This window comes from Corvus cornix, chromosome 8 (genome assembly GCF_000738735.6).
Source record: "Corvus cornix cornix isolate S_Up_H32 chromosome 8, ASM73873v5, whole genome shotgun sequence".
NCBI classification, from domain to species: Eukaryota; Metazoa; Chordata; class Aves; order Passeriformes; family Corvidae; genus Corvus; species Corvus cornix.
The window spans coordinates 1,860,818-1,877,364 of NC_046338.1; the positions used below are offsets into that span (position 1 = coordinate 1,860,818).

The window sequence follows — 16,547 nt, forward strand, 5'->3', positions numbered from 1 at the left end:
GCCTTGCAGCCACCCCTGGCCACCAGCATTTTCAGGCAGCGCTTTGAAGTCACCTAAGTGGCCAGGCTCTGGGAGAGGTCATCCTCAGTGCTGGGAAAAGCAGGATTATGGAAAGGAGTGAACAGCTCCTGAGTGAGTTACGAGGGCAGTGCAGCACCTGTGTTACAGATACTCTGCAGTGGAAGCCGCTCCCAGGAGTAACAAACCTTTTATTGCCTTGTTTCACCGTGAATGAGGTCTTCTCTGCTTCATTAACTCCTCTAAACTGTTTTAAACCTGGCTTTAATAGGAAATGTCGCTGGTTTTTGATTTGGCTTCTTCTCAGGTGACACTATACCTGGTAACAAGCTGAGGAGATGTCTTAGGGGGAGGTTTAGGCGGGGCTTAAACTGGATTGTAGGGGAAATCTCGTCCTGGAAAGGGCTCTCCAGCCCTGGCACAGCTGCCCAGGGCAGAGGTGCAGTCCCCATCCCTGGAGGGTTTTAAAATCCATGTGGATGTGGCACTTGGGAACATGGGCAGTGGTGGCCTTGGCAGTGCTGGAGGACTCGATGGTCCTAAAGATCTTTTCCCACCGAAACAATTCCGTGATTTTGTCATCCCACAGACTGCTAAAAGCTGAACTAAACCCTTTTGGCAGCTGACACTCCAAGAAGGAGCGGGGAGCATCCATCCCTCCTTCCCTCCCTCCTGCCGGGAGCAGCGGCGTCTCCCAGGCAGGGCCACAGGGCCATCTAGAGGAGAGAGAAGAGGAACAGGAGGAGGAGAAGAGGAGAAAAGGAGGAGGAGCTGGAGTTTCCCCAGCAGCCATCCTCGGGCAGCCCCGGTGGCACCCGCAGCACCTGGAGAGGTTCCAGCCCTCTCCTGGAATCGCAGCGACTAAACCAGAGCCAGGTCCAGAGGGAAGCTGCGGCTGGGAGGCTTTTCCACAGGTGTTGGATAATCTCCCTGGATGCCACCCCGCGGGACACAGGCTGCCCCTCCCGGAGCAGGGACAGGTTCCACAGATCGAAGGGCACAGATAACAGCTCATAAAGAGCTGTGGAATTTGAAGTTCAGTTCCGTGTCCCATCTCCCTGTGCAGGCGAAAATCCGGAGCTGGATTTTCCCTGGAAAAGGTGCGGGGCGTTGGCAGCCGGGGGTGGTTTCCATCGGTGAATGGGATCTCAGCTGCCCCCGGCTTCCCTCGGCCCGGGACTGTTCGCATTCCTGGCTGGGAGCTGTTCCTGAAGAGCTCCATCCGAGGTGTCCTTCCCTCCTGCAGAGCTCCGACCTGCTCAGAGCTGGCTCCTGCTCTGTTTATTCCTTTCTCCAGATGCACGGGCCCAGCTCAGGATGCAGCTCATCCCCTGCACCTCGCCCAACCCACGGTGTCACAGCCCGGCAGAGATGAGAAAACACACAAAACGTAACGACTCCTCAGGTATTCCTCATCCTAACGTGGGAATTTTCTTAGGAAAGTGAATTCATTGGTAAATTCCGAGGCTCCTGCCTTGCCTCAGAAACAGTGCAACATTTCTATAGCACGATCCTCATCAGATCTTTGCCTTCCCAAGAGGATCTCAGGCATATCCCACTGGTTGAAACCAGGAAGATCAACAGTGACTGAAGGAAACCAGGAAAAAGGAGAAAGGACCACCCTAAACCGAGCCAAATCACCTTCCTCATTTTAAATGCAGCCCCAAATTTGTCCTGATCTGTGAAACTGCATCTGCTGGGAGCACCCAGGGAACATCAGCTTCACAGGGCTATAAACAGGGAATTATTCGTGCCACAAGTTGCAGAATAATGTCATAAAGTCCATTTTTCATCTACCTGACAGCTCTGCCTCAAGTCTGCCCATGAATCTGAACTCTTTTCCCAAACTCCTCTGGACAGCTGCTTTTGAACCTGTCCCAAATCGAGCTCTGGCCGGCGCTGCTGTGCTCCAGGAGGATGGAATGTCCCTCCCAGCCCTGCCGGCGTTATCAGCATTAACAATTCTGTCAGCAGCATCCCCGTTTGCTCCTTTCCAGCTGCAGGGCTCCGCTGTGTGAGCAGGGCTGCCTTTTGCTTTTGTTGGCTAAGCCAGCCCAGATGCTCCAATGCAAACAAGGCCCAGATCTATTGAGAAAAGGGGGCTATTTTTAAATGGGGTTTCTGACTAATTTGCAGCCAGTCAGTGATGTCACGGGCCTCGGATGGCAGAAGATCCCAGTGCTCCAAACCACTAAACTCTTGTTTTGTGTACCAAAGTGGGGAAAAAGAAGGGCCTTAGAAAATTTGGATTTTTCACGTGTGGCTGAAATGGTTCAGGTTATGAAACAACAGCCCAAGGAGTTATGGGGAACTCTGTAGGTTTGGGTTGGAAGGGATTTCAAAGATCATTTAGTTCCAACCTCCTCCTTCAGGTACTGACAAAATCATTCTCATTGTCACCTATTTTCTGACAAAACCAGGATTTTAAGGGAAAAAGCAGTGGTGGGACAGTGGAACCAAGTGTGGGGTGCTCTCCGTGAACAGCCCCCCTCTCCTGGCCTGCCAACCCCAAATCCTGCTCCTGTTCCAGAGCATGAATGGATTTTCTGGGCAGGATTTTTCACTTTTCAGTCTTTTCAGCCCATTTTTTTCAGGAGACCACTCAAGTGGCTGCAGGTCCCTGAAGCTGCAGCTCGGTGGTGGCTCCTGGGCTCCTCCAGTTACCCCCGTCCCACCTCAGCTCTGCTGGGTTGGGATCTCCCTCAGAGCCACAGATATCCCACATTCCTGATGATTGCTTGGATTTGGCAGCAAAAAGGGGAAGATTTTCCCCTCACTGTGCTGAGGTTCAAGTTCTCCTCCAGGTCTAACTCTTGAGAAGAAAATCTGCCCCCAATAGTCTCCTTTTAAAATCTTTCCCCTCCCTGATTTAGACATCAAGCCATTTGAAACAAACCAACACGAAGCTATTTGGGTTTATATTTGATCCATTGAGGAAGGGTTGGTTTGGGTCAAAGTAAATTCCATCAGGAATACCAGGAGAATTCCCCTCTCCGGAGACAAGGATGAACTTTGGGGAGCCATTAACAGAGTTCCCATGAGGAAATAAATATTTAAAATCAATGTGTAACAGCGATATTCAAACAGTTTCTCTACATAACTTTATATCTGTTATTTCTTCTACTTCGAAAAAAATGAAATAAAATTTCAAAGTAAATGATAAAAGTGTGTCAATCACCTCCTGAATTATATAGAACCCAATTCTCCTCCCATTTAAATAACTTCTATGTAGGTAGAGCTTCTACATTTTTGAGCTGATCCCAATTTCTTTCGTTATTAGGGAACAATCCAACCTACAAACCCCGGCCAAATCAAGGTGTAGTGCCTGGGTTGGAGCAGGCCAATTCTCACTGCAGAAAAGGTAATAAATGGTTCACATTTACCCTTCTGAACAGGTCAAAAATAACCTGGGACCCTCAGGATTATCCTGGGGAGCTGCACATGGATTTGTAACAACGTTGAGCTTCCTTCCACAGCATCTGGTTCTGCCCATAATTTCCAAGAGGATTTTTTCCCTGGGTGCAGCACATTAAAATCCACAAATGACAACATTGAAACAGTTGGTTCGAGCCTCCCAACAGCATGAAAAGACAATGAGGTTGTGGCAGATTTACAGTGCTGAAAGAAAGAGGAGGGAATCATGATATGCATATTCATGGAAGAGATTAATTGATGCAGCACTGGCTCTGCCCGGGGATGGGTGCTTTTCCAGCCCTGTTCTCCTCATTTCCCAATCCTGGCAGTGCTGTTTTCCTGGAAAATGGGAGCAGCTGTAAGTAAAACCACGGCTTGATGGGCAAAATCCATTTAGCAGACACTGCTTTCAGGGAATTCTATGTAATGCCCACTCCAGGTGCTGCTGGAAATTCAAAGCCAGGTTGGAATTGAAGCAGCCTGGGACAGTGGGAGGTGTCCCTGCCCATGGCAGGGGTGGCACTGGATGGGTTTAAGGTCCCTCCCAACCCAAACCCTTCTGGGATTCAAGAGCTGTCACTGCCTGGGCTTTAAGAGGGCATTTTCCTGCTTCCTGGGATATTAATTTTTCCAGCGGAGGAAACACTTCCTAAACTTCCCGTTGTTAATGAGATGTTTAATTTACACCTCCCGAAGGAAATCGGGGAATCCTCGGGACAGAGCAGCCGCTCCCTCCCTTCCCTCGGCAGCCACGAGATGGCAAAAGAGCTTCGAACATGTGATAAAACACCACAGCTCCGGGGTTTTTCAGCAAAACCCACGGCAAATCCTACCTGGCTGTGTTTCCCAAACTTCTGTGGGGTCAGGGAGCACAGGGAGGTGCCCCAGCTGCTGAGAGGGGCTGTTGCATACAAGAGGGAAAAGGGAAAATCCAGCCTAGCCTTGGGCACTGCCAGGGATCCAGGGGCAGCCCCAGCTGCTCTGGGCACCCTGTGCCAGGGCCTGCCCACCCTCCCAGGGAAAAATTCCTGCCCAAGATCCCATCCATCCCTGCCCTCTGGCAATGGGAAGCCATTCCCTGTGTCCTGTCCCTCCAGGCTCTCCCATGTGCTCAAGGAGCTCTCTGGAAATGTGGTTTTCAGTCCCATTTCTGTCCCTCACCATCAAGCCCCAAATTCCCAGTCCATGCTGTAACAGCCTCAGTGCCACTTCCAGACCCACCCCGCTCACATCCCGTGGTTCTGGGAGCTTACTGAGGGATCATTCCTGGCACCCCCCCAGTTCCCTGTGCTTCACCGTCATTTCTTTCACAATTCCCAAGGAAGATGTGCAGCAAACTGCTCCTCACACCAGGACAAATCCCTTGTCCCTGGAGGCTGGCACTAATTAAAAACTGAGTTGGTGCCACTGTAATTAGTGAAGATGTGTGAACTCCACAGGGCCCAGCGCTCTCAGTAAGGTGAGCAGTGTTTTACACCAAGCCGAGCTGGATTTCAAACCTCCTTCACAGAAATTATTGAACTTAGAGACTTCATTTCCCGAGGAAAACGCTCTGGGGTACAAACATTTGCCTTCCTGCACTCCTGAAATGAGGATTGCTGCTGCTGCTGCCCTTCTGTCAGCACATTTTTGGCCTCTCTGCCCTCTCATCCCCTGCCAGGCGTTAAGAGCAGCCTGTGAGCTTTGACCAGCCCGGCGCATTTCGTGAGCTGCTTGTGATGGAGGAAACAAAACCAACACAAAAACACGAGGCCCCCCCATGTTTGAACCTGCAGCCAGTGCCTGTGATGCCTTAGGTTTTAACTTTTCTATTTTCAAATCCTGCACTGCCCAGTGTGTAACTCTGGAGTTTCTTGTGCCTGTTCATTTCTGCTCTCTGTGCCGGGCAGACATAACAAAGCCTCTCCGGGCCTGCTCTCCAAGGACACCCAGACCATCCTAGGCCCAAAATTATAAACCAAAAGCCTCTAAAGGGGGGGCAAGCTGAGGGGAAATTACATCATTAACTGAAGCTTTAATTGGAGAATTAACCCTGCTATGCAAATGAACCAAACCTATAAAAGTGTGAAGAACTCGTGACCTGTTGTCCATCTTAGGGCCCATCCTGGCTCCCCAGGGGTACCTTTGAAGGCCTTTCAGATAAACACCTGCCTTATTCCCTCACTCCCGTCCAGTCTCTGCTTTTAGGTGGCCTCTTAAGGCATCACCTGGACTTGCCCTTCATCCCGCAGTGATTCAAAGGCGAGGAGGAATCTCCCCAAATCCCGGGATCTGCTGCCGCCAGGTGGCACCGGGATGTTCCCATTCCCCAGCGCCAGGGAACAGCCTCGCCCCCCTCTCCCCAAATTCAGAAATTCCCAATTTCCTCTCTGGTTCTTATGAATTGAGTGCGGGGAAAGAAAGTAATCCCTGCCAGGGGAGCGGGCCCAGGCTTCCCGAGCTGCTGGGCACAAAAAGGGACATCCCAGAGGATTTGGGCCACTGCATCATGAAACAATTACCAAAGACATCAAACAAAGCGGTTCTGTTAAAGGACACGAGCCCATGGCAAAGGAAAATTAACCCTCTGTTCTGGGGGCTTTTGGGGGAGGGAAAAAATACCCTGAATTTCAACTCAGGGATGCTGCCCTTCAACTCCAATGAAATGGTCCCTTCCTTCCTAATTGATGTTGAAAACAAATGGGATTCCAAGGGAAAAGAGACTTTTTAAACTGATACAGAGTTACCACATTAGAAATAAGGAGGAGGGAAACTCCCCTCCGAGACAGGAGGCGGCCTCCTGGCTTTGCAAATTCCCTGATTTTTTTCCCACTTGCTAAGCTACGGGAGAATCCAGGAGTAAAATGTCAAAGCCTTTATCACGTCCTCAGCTGGAGGGAGGAGTTTCTGGCCCAGAATAAAGAGAATTTATTAGTTAACACAGGCTCTGGTGTAATTTTCGCTAAAGATAATAATCAGTGAAGGTGATGCAAACCCCTGAATAGTTTAAATATTAACATTATTAAGAGTTGGGAAGTGGCAGAAAGAAAAGGGAGCACAAAGCTCCCCAAGCCCGAGGGGAAGGACTTCCACAAGGACGTGATCTGTCTGTTCATTACCGCTGTGAAAAGCACAAGCAAAGATTATTTTAATATTCTGCCCTTCCCTCCTCCTCCAAGGAAAATAAAATTCTGTTTAAAATCATTCACAAAGCCAAGCAGAGCCAGGGGAAGACATATTTTAGCCATGAGGTCGAGGTTTGTGAGATCCATTTGGTCCTTTTGCAGGAGCTTGCTGCCTGGGTTTGGAAGTGACTGCACAAACATGGGAAATGAATGAAGAAAAGCGCCTGTCCCACCTTGATTCCTTTGTGGTTCATCCCATCCCACCTGGATCCTGCCTTGGATATGCTCCACCCCTGTGTTGTCTTGTACTAAACCAGGAGAGAGGAAGCACAGCCTGAGTGAGGTAAAGCAATTCCCAGTTCCCTGACAGCCTGAAATAGCCCAACTGGAGCTGCTGTGACCCCACATCCCTCCTGCTTTTATCCACATATTCCTTTCCCTCCCCAGGCTCCACCTGATCCTGCTGGGAACCAAGGGAAGCCATCAGCAAAACCAAAAAATGAAATTTAAAAAGGAGGCCTCCTTGGGCTGCTGTTGGGCTCTTCTCCAGGCTGGAAAACCCTGGGGAAGAGAAGGTTCCAGGGACACATTAGGGCTCTTTCCAGTCTTTGAAGGGGAATTTAAAAAGGGGGAGAACTTTTTACACAGGCAGAGAGTGACAGGAAAAGGGGGAATGGATTTAAACTGAAAGAGGTGGGATTGAGATGGGATATTGGGAAGGAATTGTTCCTTGGGAGGGAGGGGAGGCCCTGGCACAGGGTGCCCAGAGCAGCTGGGGCTGCCCCTGGATCCCTGGCAGTGCCCAAGGCCAGGCTGGACATTGGGGCTGGAGCAGCCTGGGACAGTGGGAGGTGTCCCTGCCATGGCAGGGGTGAGGCTGAGTGGGATTTAAGATCCCTCCCAACCCAAACCAGTCTGGGATTCCAGGATTCTCCTTTCTGACAGGAGCCACGCTGGCTCATCTCATCCCACCTGGGAGCTCCGACCACCTTCCTCAATCCCACCTGAGAACACTTCTGAACAGAATCCAGAACATTTCTTTAGCAGGATGTTTTTATGGGAAGGAGGAAAATTAAAGATTTTCCCTTTGCCAGCCCCCCCCCCCCCCCCCAAACCTGGCAAACTCCCACAGGATTCATCTCCACAGGGACAACCGGGACCATCCAACCCAGAGCTCTGCCTCCATAAAAATCTTGGGCTGGGGGGGCAGATTGAAGAGAAAACAAAACATTTGGGGCCAACACAATTTTATAGATAACAAAGCCTTGAATCACCCCCTGGCTGAGTTCTGACATCCCTGTGATCCCTCTGCTGTCTCATCCTTCGGGAAGTCCCAATGGAAGGCAGAGGGAGACTCCAGGTATGGACAAACGTGGTCTCCTGAGCTCACTGATCAACGCTGTGGTCTCTCTGATATCCTTCCACCCTGCCTTGTCATCCCTGTCCTGTGAAACGTCAAAAGCTCTTTGCCAGAGGCCTTTTGCTTTTAGCAAAATTGAAATCTGTGCCCATAAAAGGAAACAATTCCATCACAGACCTCAATTTCCTTCCATTCCACACTTGGAACTTGTGGTGAAACCGCTGGAAGTTGTACCTGGGCATCAAAAACACACGAGGCCAACCAGGCTTCGAAGACAAACTGGAGATGTTTGGGGTTTGCAATGGATCTGATTCTCTACCTGAGCAAAAGTCCTGCACTGAAATCCTCATTCCACCAGTGGGAATCAGAATTGAACTCCAGCAGGGCCAAGGTTTTATCCTCAATGTCCCAGCCACATCCTCTTTTCTGAGTCTGGAAATAGCCTGGGTTAGGAACCCACTGCACTTGGATTACCAGGGCTGAGAACTTCTTGTCCTTAGGAAAACTGTCAGCAGGCCAAGGACTGCCAAATTCCAGAGGGAAGCAAAGGCAGCTGAACCAGGACGAGGAATCTGACTCCAGTCACTGATCTGAAAGTTAATTTCGAGAATATTTCACCAGTGATGCCACACACACAAAGAAATGCACCAGAGAAATGGCCCAGGGTTTTGTTTTCCTTCGAGAGAATTCCCTGCTTTCCCCAGGCTCTTTATTAAGCTGACAAATGCCCTTGGAATATGGATTGCCTGAAATAAATGTCATTGATTAGGGCAAATGAAAGTATCACTTGGCCCAACGCTGACAAATTTGGTGGCTGTGCTCCCTCCAGGCCAAGAACTTGTTTCATTTAGGAACAAGAGCTGCTGGCAGGGGCTGGGGAGGGAGCTGCTTGCCAAATGTCTCCGTAGGAAATGAAATAATTGGGAATATTCACTACCAGGGAAAAGAAAATAATTGCTCTCTTCGGTCCATAGACCCAAAGCTCCTGGAGTTAGGCTGGGTTTTCTGAGATGGCGGCAGTGGAAGCAGGAATTTTGTTGGGATTTGTCCCCTGGCACAGCCAAGAGGACTTTTTAAGTGGCTGGTGATGCTTCAGTGGAGAAACACAGTCCTTCCCAATCCCAGGAAGTTCTGCAGTGGAAAACAGGGTCTTTTATAGGATTTCTCATCCAGATCCTACTGGCATGAACAAATTCTGCTCAGTGGAGCTGCACTGGCTCTGTCACACCGGAGGAACTTCCTAGGATCCTTCCTGTCAGAGGATGCTACAAAATTCAGGGACTGTTTTCCCCCACTAAAAAATAAAAGTTGCAGGAAACAGGAACATAAAAAATATCCTCTGCAGGCCAAGAGTGACAGCTTTGGGCTGCCTCATGAATCATAAAATCCTGGGCTGGGAGGGACCTCAAAGCCCATCCAGTGCCACCCCTGCCATGGGCAGGGACACCTTCCACTGTCCCAGGCTGCTCCAAGCCCCAATGTCCAGCCTGGCCTTGGGCAGTCCCAGGGATCCAGGGGCAGCCCCAGCTGCTCTGGGAATTCCATTCCACGGCCTCCCCACCCTCACAACATCACCAGACTCTGGACATTTTGTGCCACTGTAACAAAAACTGGGATCCATCCTTGCTTTCTCCCTCTTCCTGTTGGCACCTGCTGAGCAAACTGGGAAGTTCTGTCACCAGGTTTTCCCTCCAGGACATCCATTCTGGCAGCTGATCCCTGTAAAACAGAAGCTCTGGGATCCCTCAGCCCACACACATCCTTTAAAATGCCTGGAGAAGAGAAGGATTCACTGCTGGGAATCCCATGGAGGAACATTCCTGGCTGAAGGACTTCAGGGCTGGCCAGGAAGGAATGGCAGAAATGGGCTTCTCTGGAGGTGGGGGATTTTTAGGGACCTCCCTTTGGGAAAAAAAGGTTTTTTTTTCCTCCATTCCAGAAATACCTGAGCAGGAGGAGACTCTTGGATGAGGGGTTTTGAACTGGCAGAGTTTTGTTTTCTCTTTATTCCCTTAAAATCCAGCTGGTATTTTTGGATTTGTGCTGGGCTGGGACTGGAGAAAGCAGCTGGGGTGTCAGGGAGAAAACACCAGCACTTCCCAAATCCCTGTTTTATCCCAGCTGTGCCCTCCAGCACGCTGGCTCTCATTCCCCACTACAGCTTTCGCTTCTAAAACTCAACTTCTTGTTCATTACAATTAACTCAACATTCAAATTTACAGCCTCAGCAGGCTTTAGAATGGTTTGGGAAGTCTGAATAATTCTTGACATTGATTTAAAAATAATGAATGTGTTGATTTTGGTTCTTATAATATTTAAAATAATATTTAAATATTAATATTTATTAATAAAGAATAATTTTAAAAAGAGACAGTGTTACCTTCTGGGTACAGACTCTTTCAAACCCACTGTAAAACTATTTCCTAGATCAAGTTATGTCGTTTTTTCCCCCCCATTTCTGCTCTGTCTGTTCCCTGTATTTTCTGCCAATGGATTTGAAACCATCCCCTAAAGAAACCAGAACACCCAAGGCTCTATAAACTCTCAAAGCCCTGATTTCTTTCTTAATTAGTACAATTACACAACTCTATCTGTTACACTGGCTGCTTTCTGCCCACAATAATCACAGTGGGCTCTTCATTTGGGCATGGCCACGATCTTCTCCCTCCTTTAATTTCCCCCTCATTCTGTTCTAATTCCCAGCAAAGAGCCAGGAGTGACACACAACTCCACAATTTGTTTCCCTCGTCATTAAAATGAAAAATCCTGCAGACACGGAGGGAAATCCTCAGGAGCGGAGAGGATCATTTCATGTGGTGGAAATGAGGACAGAAGGAAAGGCCAAGAGTGCTCCGAGAAAAAAATCTGGATTCCTTTGTCCTAGAAACCCCCAAACCCAACAAAACCAGAGGGCAGTAAAGAACAGAGACCCACGTGGCAAAATAAAACTTTATCACCGATCTTAGAACTCATCCCCACACGCCTGATCAAGACTGGCAATAGGAGAGCCCAGAAAACTTAAAAGTGAAATTATCAGCTGCCTTAAAGCCCTTTTTGAAGTGCAGAGAGCTGGTGGGGCCTTGCCTCTGGAGCAGCTGACTCCCAGGAGATAATGGAGTGTAAATCCCGAGGATCAAAGGAAGCCCTTCCCTGGTGTATCTGGAAATTAGCCCCGGTCACAGCTCCAGCCCAGCCATTCCTGTCATCATCTGTTCTCTGGGATGGAGGGAGCTGCCAGGGGTGCAGGAGGGAACGGGAGTGCTTCCTGTTTGCAAAGGGGAACAGCCACAGGCCCTGCTCATCCCAGCTCGGGAATTTGGATTTTAACACCCACAGCCATCACAGAAAGGAAATCAGTATTTTCTGGCAGAGAAGACACGGAAATCTCCATTTCCTCACCTGATCACAAGTGAAATGTTCATTTTCTTCCTGCTTCTCAGAGTCACTGAGGAAGTCAATCCATGGCTTCCCAAACTGATCCATGGCATGAGAGGGAAACATCCAGATGCTGTGTAACTCCAAGATAAAACAGCTTTGTCACCAGGCACTAAAGGGACCAGAGGCTGTTTGCCCTGCATCTCTTGTATTTTTAAACAACTCAAACTTTCTATCTCTGGGGTGTTTGCTTGGTTTCCCAGATAAATCCCAATTTTTCTGCCCAGAATAAATCTCTCCTGGCAGAAACTGTTAAAATGTCTCACTTTATCCAAGACTTTTGGACATTTGATGGCCAGGTTGGAACAACAGCTCCACAGTTCCCCCCAGCCTGTTGTACTTCAGCCAACGCTGATGACAAATTCCCTGATAAAATGAACAGCAACATGGAGCAAATCCTACCTGGAAGGTGCCCCTGGATTCTTATCCTGGAGGGAGACACGGCAGCGCCACCCAGATGACCCAGGGCTTGTTATTCCCAGGGCTTGTTATTCCCCTGCTCTCCTCTGCTCTGATTCTTCAAGAATTCACAAATTCCTCCCTGAGGTTCCAGCTCAGCCCGGAGCAAAGGAGGCTCAGGGGGGACCTTGTGGCTCTGCACAAGTCCCTGACAGGAGGGGGCAGCTGGGGGGGTCGGGCTCTGCTGGCAGGGAACAGGGACAGGAGGAGAGGGAATGGCCTCAGGCTGGATATTGGGAAAATTTCCTCATGGAAAGGGCTGTTGCTCGGGGCAGTGGTGGAGTCCCCATCCCTGGGGGGACTTAAAATCCCTCTGGATGTGGCACTTGGGGACATGGGGCAGTGCTGGGGAACAGCTGTGTTTGATGATCCTGGAGGGCTTTTCCAGCCCCAGTGGTTCCCTGATTCTCTCTGGCCTTCGCCGAGGCAATTTGCCAAGTCTGGCCTCTCCTCCCTGCTGAGGAGCTTCCACCTCATGTTAACATCAACCAAAGCGCTCAGAATCCCTGCAGGATCAGTCCAACACCTGGATACTCCCAATGTCTGCATTCCTGTCACCCTCCACAGGCTGCTTGCAAAAGTTTTAGGAGCTGCACAAACCCAGCAGGGAATAAACCCCAGAGCCTTCATCAGCAGGAGGGAAAACAGTGGGAGCAAAGCTGGCTCACTCCAAATCCCTGCCAGCTGCTGCAGCAGCAGAACGTGGGAGAAGCAGGACATGACCCATCCTTGAGCACCAGCCTGGGATGATCCAGCATTGCCCCAGAGCAGCTTTTGTAGGATCAGAGCAATCCCAGTGCTGATCCTCCTCTGCAACTTCTCAGGGCTGAGAGGAACCTCAAGATAAGGAAATCAAGACATAAATTACATCCCAAAGGACTTGCCCACACGGCGCTGCTGGAAAGGAGCAGCATTTCTGGGGCAGTGCTGAGCTCAGGAATTGGGACAGGCCGGATTTATGGCTCCTTGTGCAATCCCATGGCTTGGCTGCTGAGGAGGGCGTTTCCTTAGGACCAGAGATTTTGTCAGCAGAACCTAACTCTGCCCAACACAAGCTAAAATTAACTTTTATCCAGTATCTCATCCATTTTATACCAACTACATTTGGGGAAAATATCCCCAATATCTTTCAGGTTTTGACTTATGCGAAGCTATTTTGGAATAATTATTCCATTTCTGCCACTGGTTCCTGCTATGCCATAATTTAGTGTCCAGACCATTTGAATTTTTATTTATCCTGCACTTCCAAGCTGCTTTTCCCTGGATCTGACCCCCAAAACTCCAGCACACAGGACACAGAGTTTTCCAGCTGGGATGAGGGTGGTTCCACACAGTCAGCATCCCACAGCCCACGGGGCTTTTCCTGCTCCCGCTGGGACCTGCTGCCCTCTGAGCAGCCTGAACTCCTCCTGGGAGTTCCTGGAATGATCCAGCTCCACAAGCAGCTCCCAGTGCCGTGGGAGAAGAGGGAATGACCCATTTCACAGGGACAGGGCAGCATCACTGTGTGAAGTCATGGTAAAAATCCAGTTACTCCATTTCCTTCTCCTCCTTGTCCAGCAATGTCCTTAATGCCTTGGCACAGGTATTTTCCAAGGCTGAACAGCTGCCCAAAGGTGTGGAAAAGCAGATTGAGAGCAGAGGTGGAGCAGCAAAGGTTTAGATACGGATCTGTGGGATGGTCATTCTAGCAGCAACCTGGAGCTCAGCATTAAAGCCATTCCCTGTGTCCTGTCCCTCCATGCCTTGTCCCCAGTCCCTCTGCAGCTCTCCTGGAGCCCCTTCAGGCCCTGCCAGGGGCTCTGAGCTCCCCTGGAGCCTTCTCCTCTCCAGGCTGAGCAATCCCAGCTCTCCCAGCCTGGCTCCAGAGCAGAGGAGCTCCAGGGCTTCCTCTGGACTGGCTTCAGCAACTCCAACTCCTCTCTGCCCTTTGTTCTGGGATTGCCCCATCCCAGGTGCAGGAATTTGTGAGCAAAGGCAGCTGAGCTCCCATTAAAGGGTATTTTTTCCATGGATGGGATGTTTTGCCCATTCCCCAATGGCTGCAGCCACCTGGAGCCAGGGACTGACCTTCCCTCAGCTGTGCTGGGAGTGGCATCCAAATCCCAGCACTGCTCCTTCTATGGGGACCCATCCCATGGCTCTGCCTTCCACAGCTCAGGATGGACCCATCACTCCTTGAGGGGGATTGGGAATCGTTGTTATCCTTGCTCCTGTTAGTGACTGCTCCCAAATGTTATTGGAGTTTTAATAAACTCTGGGAATACCCCACAAACCCACTGGATTTACACAGCTATTCCCACAGCTCCAACAGATGCAGATCCTACTCCCAGCACCACTCGTGGTTTACAAACCCACGTGTTCCTTATAAACCTAACAGAGATTTCTGCTTTTAAGCTCCTCAGAAGAGCATAAAAATAACCCAAATTCTCCACACAGCTGAAGGTTGCAGCACTGGAGAATCTTCCTTTGTGTCTCAAGGTCAAAATTCATTTCCCAAGAGTTGCTGTTCCCTCTGCAGGAGCAGATAAACCACAGGTTTTAGGGTAAAACTCAGCAAATTAAGGCCCAGAACCAGCCCGACACCATTCCCAAACGTGCTGCGCTGTTAAATGGGAAATAAAGGACACCACAGATGCTTCCAATAATTCCAGTTTCGAGTCAATTTTCCTTCCTTTGTCTTAAGGAGCTTTTGATGTGCAGGCCCAATATTGTGTCTCTCTCTGGTTTTAATAATTTTCTATTACCTCAGCCACAGAAACTGCCCTGCAAAGGGCTGGACTTGAATCTGGGGGAGATCAAACAGGCAAAAGTATGAGGGGCTGGAGAGTGACCGACTCAGGGGCAATATTCTCTCTCCTCCTATCAAAGATAGCCCACAGCAAGATAAAAATTGCTGCTTGGATTCCACAGCCATCACATTTCTGAGAGGCTCCAGGCCCATGGATGGAGTTTTTCCATGGACGTTCTGCAGCAGAACCAGCTGCTCATTCCAGCTCCTGACCACAGAACCACGAACTCATAAAGAAACACTGGAATATTGTAACACACAAGAGAGATGCTGCCATATTTTTTCTGCAAATGAAAAAATCGACCTTTTTTTTTTTTTTTTTTTTTTTGTCCAGTGGAGTGGTTTTGGGAAAATATTGGGGTTTTTTGTGCAAAAATGTTCTTTAGAGCAACTGTGTTCAAATGTCTCTTTTTGCAGGACTGTGCTTTCTAAGTCCTGCGCTCACACCAGAACCACCTGGGAGCTTGGGCTGCACCATCAAATGGGATATTGGGAAGGAATTGCTCCCTGTGAGGGTGGGAAGGCCCTGGAACAGAATTCCCAGAGCAGCTGTGGCTGCCCCTGGATCCCTAGCAGTGTCCAAAGCCAGGCTGGATGGGGCTTGGAGTAGCCTGGGACAGTGGGAGGTGTCCCTGCCCGTGGAATGGGACGGGATTTAAGGTCCCTCCCAACTCAAACCATCTCCTTTGGATGCTCAACCTCCTTGGGAGGAGGCAAAGCCAAGGCTCAGACACCCTGAGGAGGCTGAATCCTGCCAAAAAAAGCCAAATTCCTCCTGAAGAATGTGCAGGAACAAGAGCCAGTGGATGTGGAAGGTAAACACACATTCCAGAGCTTTGGATCCAGCACGGGTTTGTCCTTGGAGAGTTCTCCTGCTGTCAGGAGTGGTTGGAGCTGGGTGGGTGTTTCAGAGCTCTCCTGGTGAGCTCATGGGACAAGGAAATGGAATCGAGTATTTCCCAGCCTTCCTGGAAATCCTTGTTCCTGCAAAGCAAGGCACACATTCCCTTCTGACCATTCCTGAATAAACACAACCTGGTGAGTTCTGAGCTTTCCAGCCCCCATTTCTGCACAGGCAGCTCTGGCCTTTACCTCTCGATCCAGCCCAGTCACCCCTCGGTGGGAACAAAGGATCCAAATCCCCACTTCAGGCCCTGCATCGTGCTCTTTAAACCAGCAAATATTTATTCTCTTTCCCAGCAACACAACCAACCTGGAGGAGATGAGATGGTCCAGACTGAAGGCTCAGTTGTCGGGGTCTCCTCCACCCGCCATGAAGCCCTGGCAGCGCGGCCCTGAGGGGACGCACGGGGTTTCCCAGCCCCTGCTCAGCCTCGCTCCCCTTGGCTGTTCCGTGCTCCCTGCGCGGGAAGGAGCCTGAGCCCGGGCTGTGAGGGCTCCTCGGCCCGGGCTGTGAGGGCTCCCCGGCCCGGGCTGTGAGGAACCCTCGGCCCGGACTGTGAGGGCTCCCCGGCCCGGGCTGTGAGGGACCCGCGGCCCGGGCTGTGAGGGCTCCTCGGCCCGGACTGTGAGGGACCCTCGGCCCGAGCTGTGAGGGACCCTCGGCCCGGGCTGTGAGGGACCCTCGGCCCGGGCTGTGAGGGACCCTCGGCCGGGCTGTGAGGGCTCCCCGGCCCCTCCCCGGCCCGGACTGTGAGGGACCCTCGGCAGAGCCCCGGCCATGGCTGGGGAAATAAACATCTCTGAAACATCCACCAACAATCCGTCCATATATACTTCTTTCTACGGGCCTCCTGGTTTGATACACGTTGCAGTATCCCCGCTGTAACACTCAGTAAACAGTGTTTGATATCCAGAGTTTTATCCCAATCCTCCAGAGCTTCTCAATCCAGCCAAGACTGCTACATTTCCAACAGCCTTGGCAGTGCTCTCTCCTTGAAGAAAGAAGGGATCATGATTTAGCATCTGGAATATTCCCTCTCCCTTTGTTTGCCACAAAAGCAGC

General features: G+C 50.3%; 1 long non-coding RNA gene across 1 annotated transcript in view; it reads right to left on the minus strand.

The window, feature by feature from the left end:
• The window catches only part of LOC109145907, a 42,805-nt gene extending 26,817 nt beyond the window's left edge, over positions 1-15,988 (minus strand). The window contains exon 1 of the long non-coding RNA XR_002047590.3: positions 15,795-15,988. This is a non-coding gene — a long non-coding RNA (uncharacterized LOC109145907). The remainder of the gene's footprint in view (positions 1-15,794) is intronic.
• Positions 15,989-16,547: the final 559 nt, after the last annotated feature.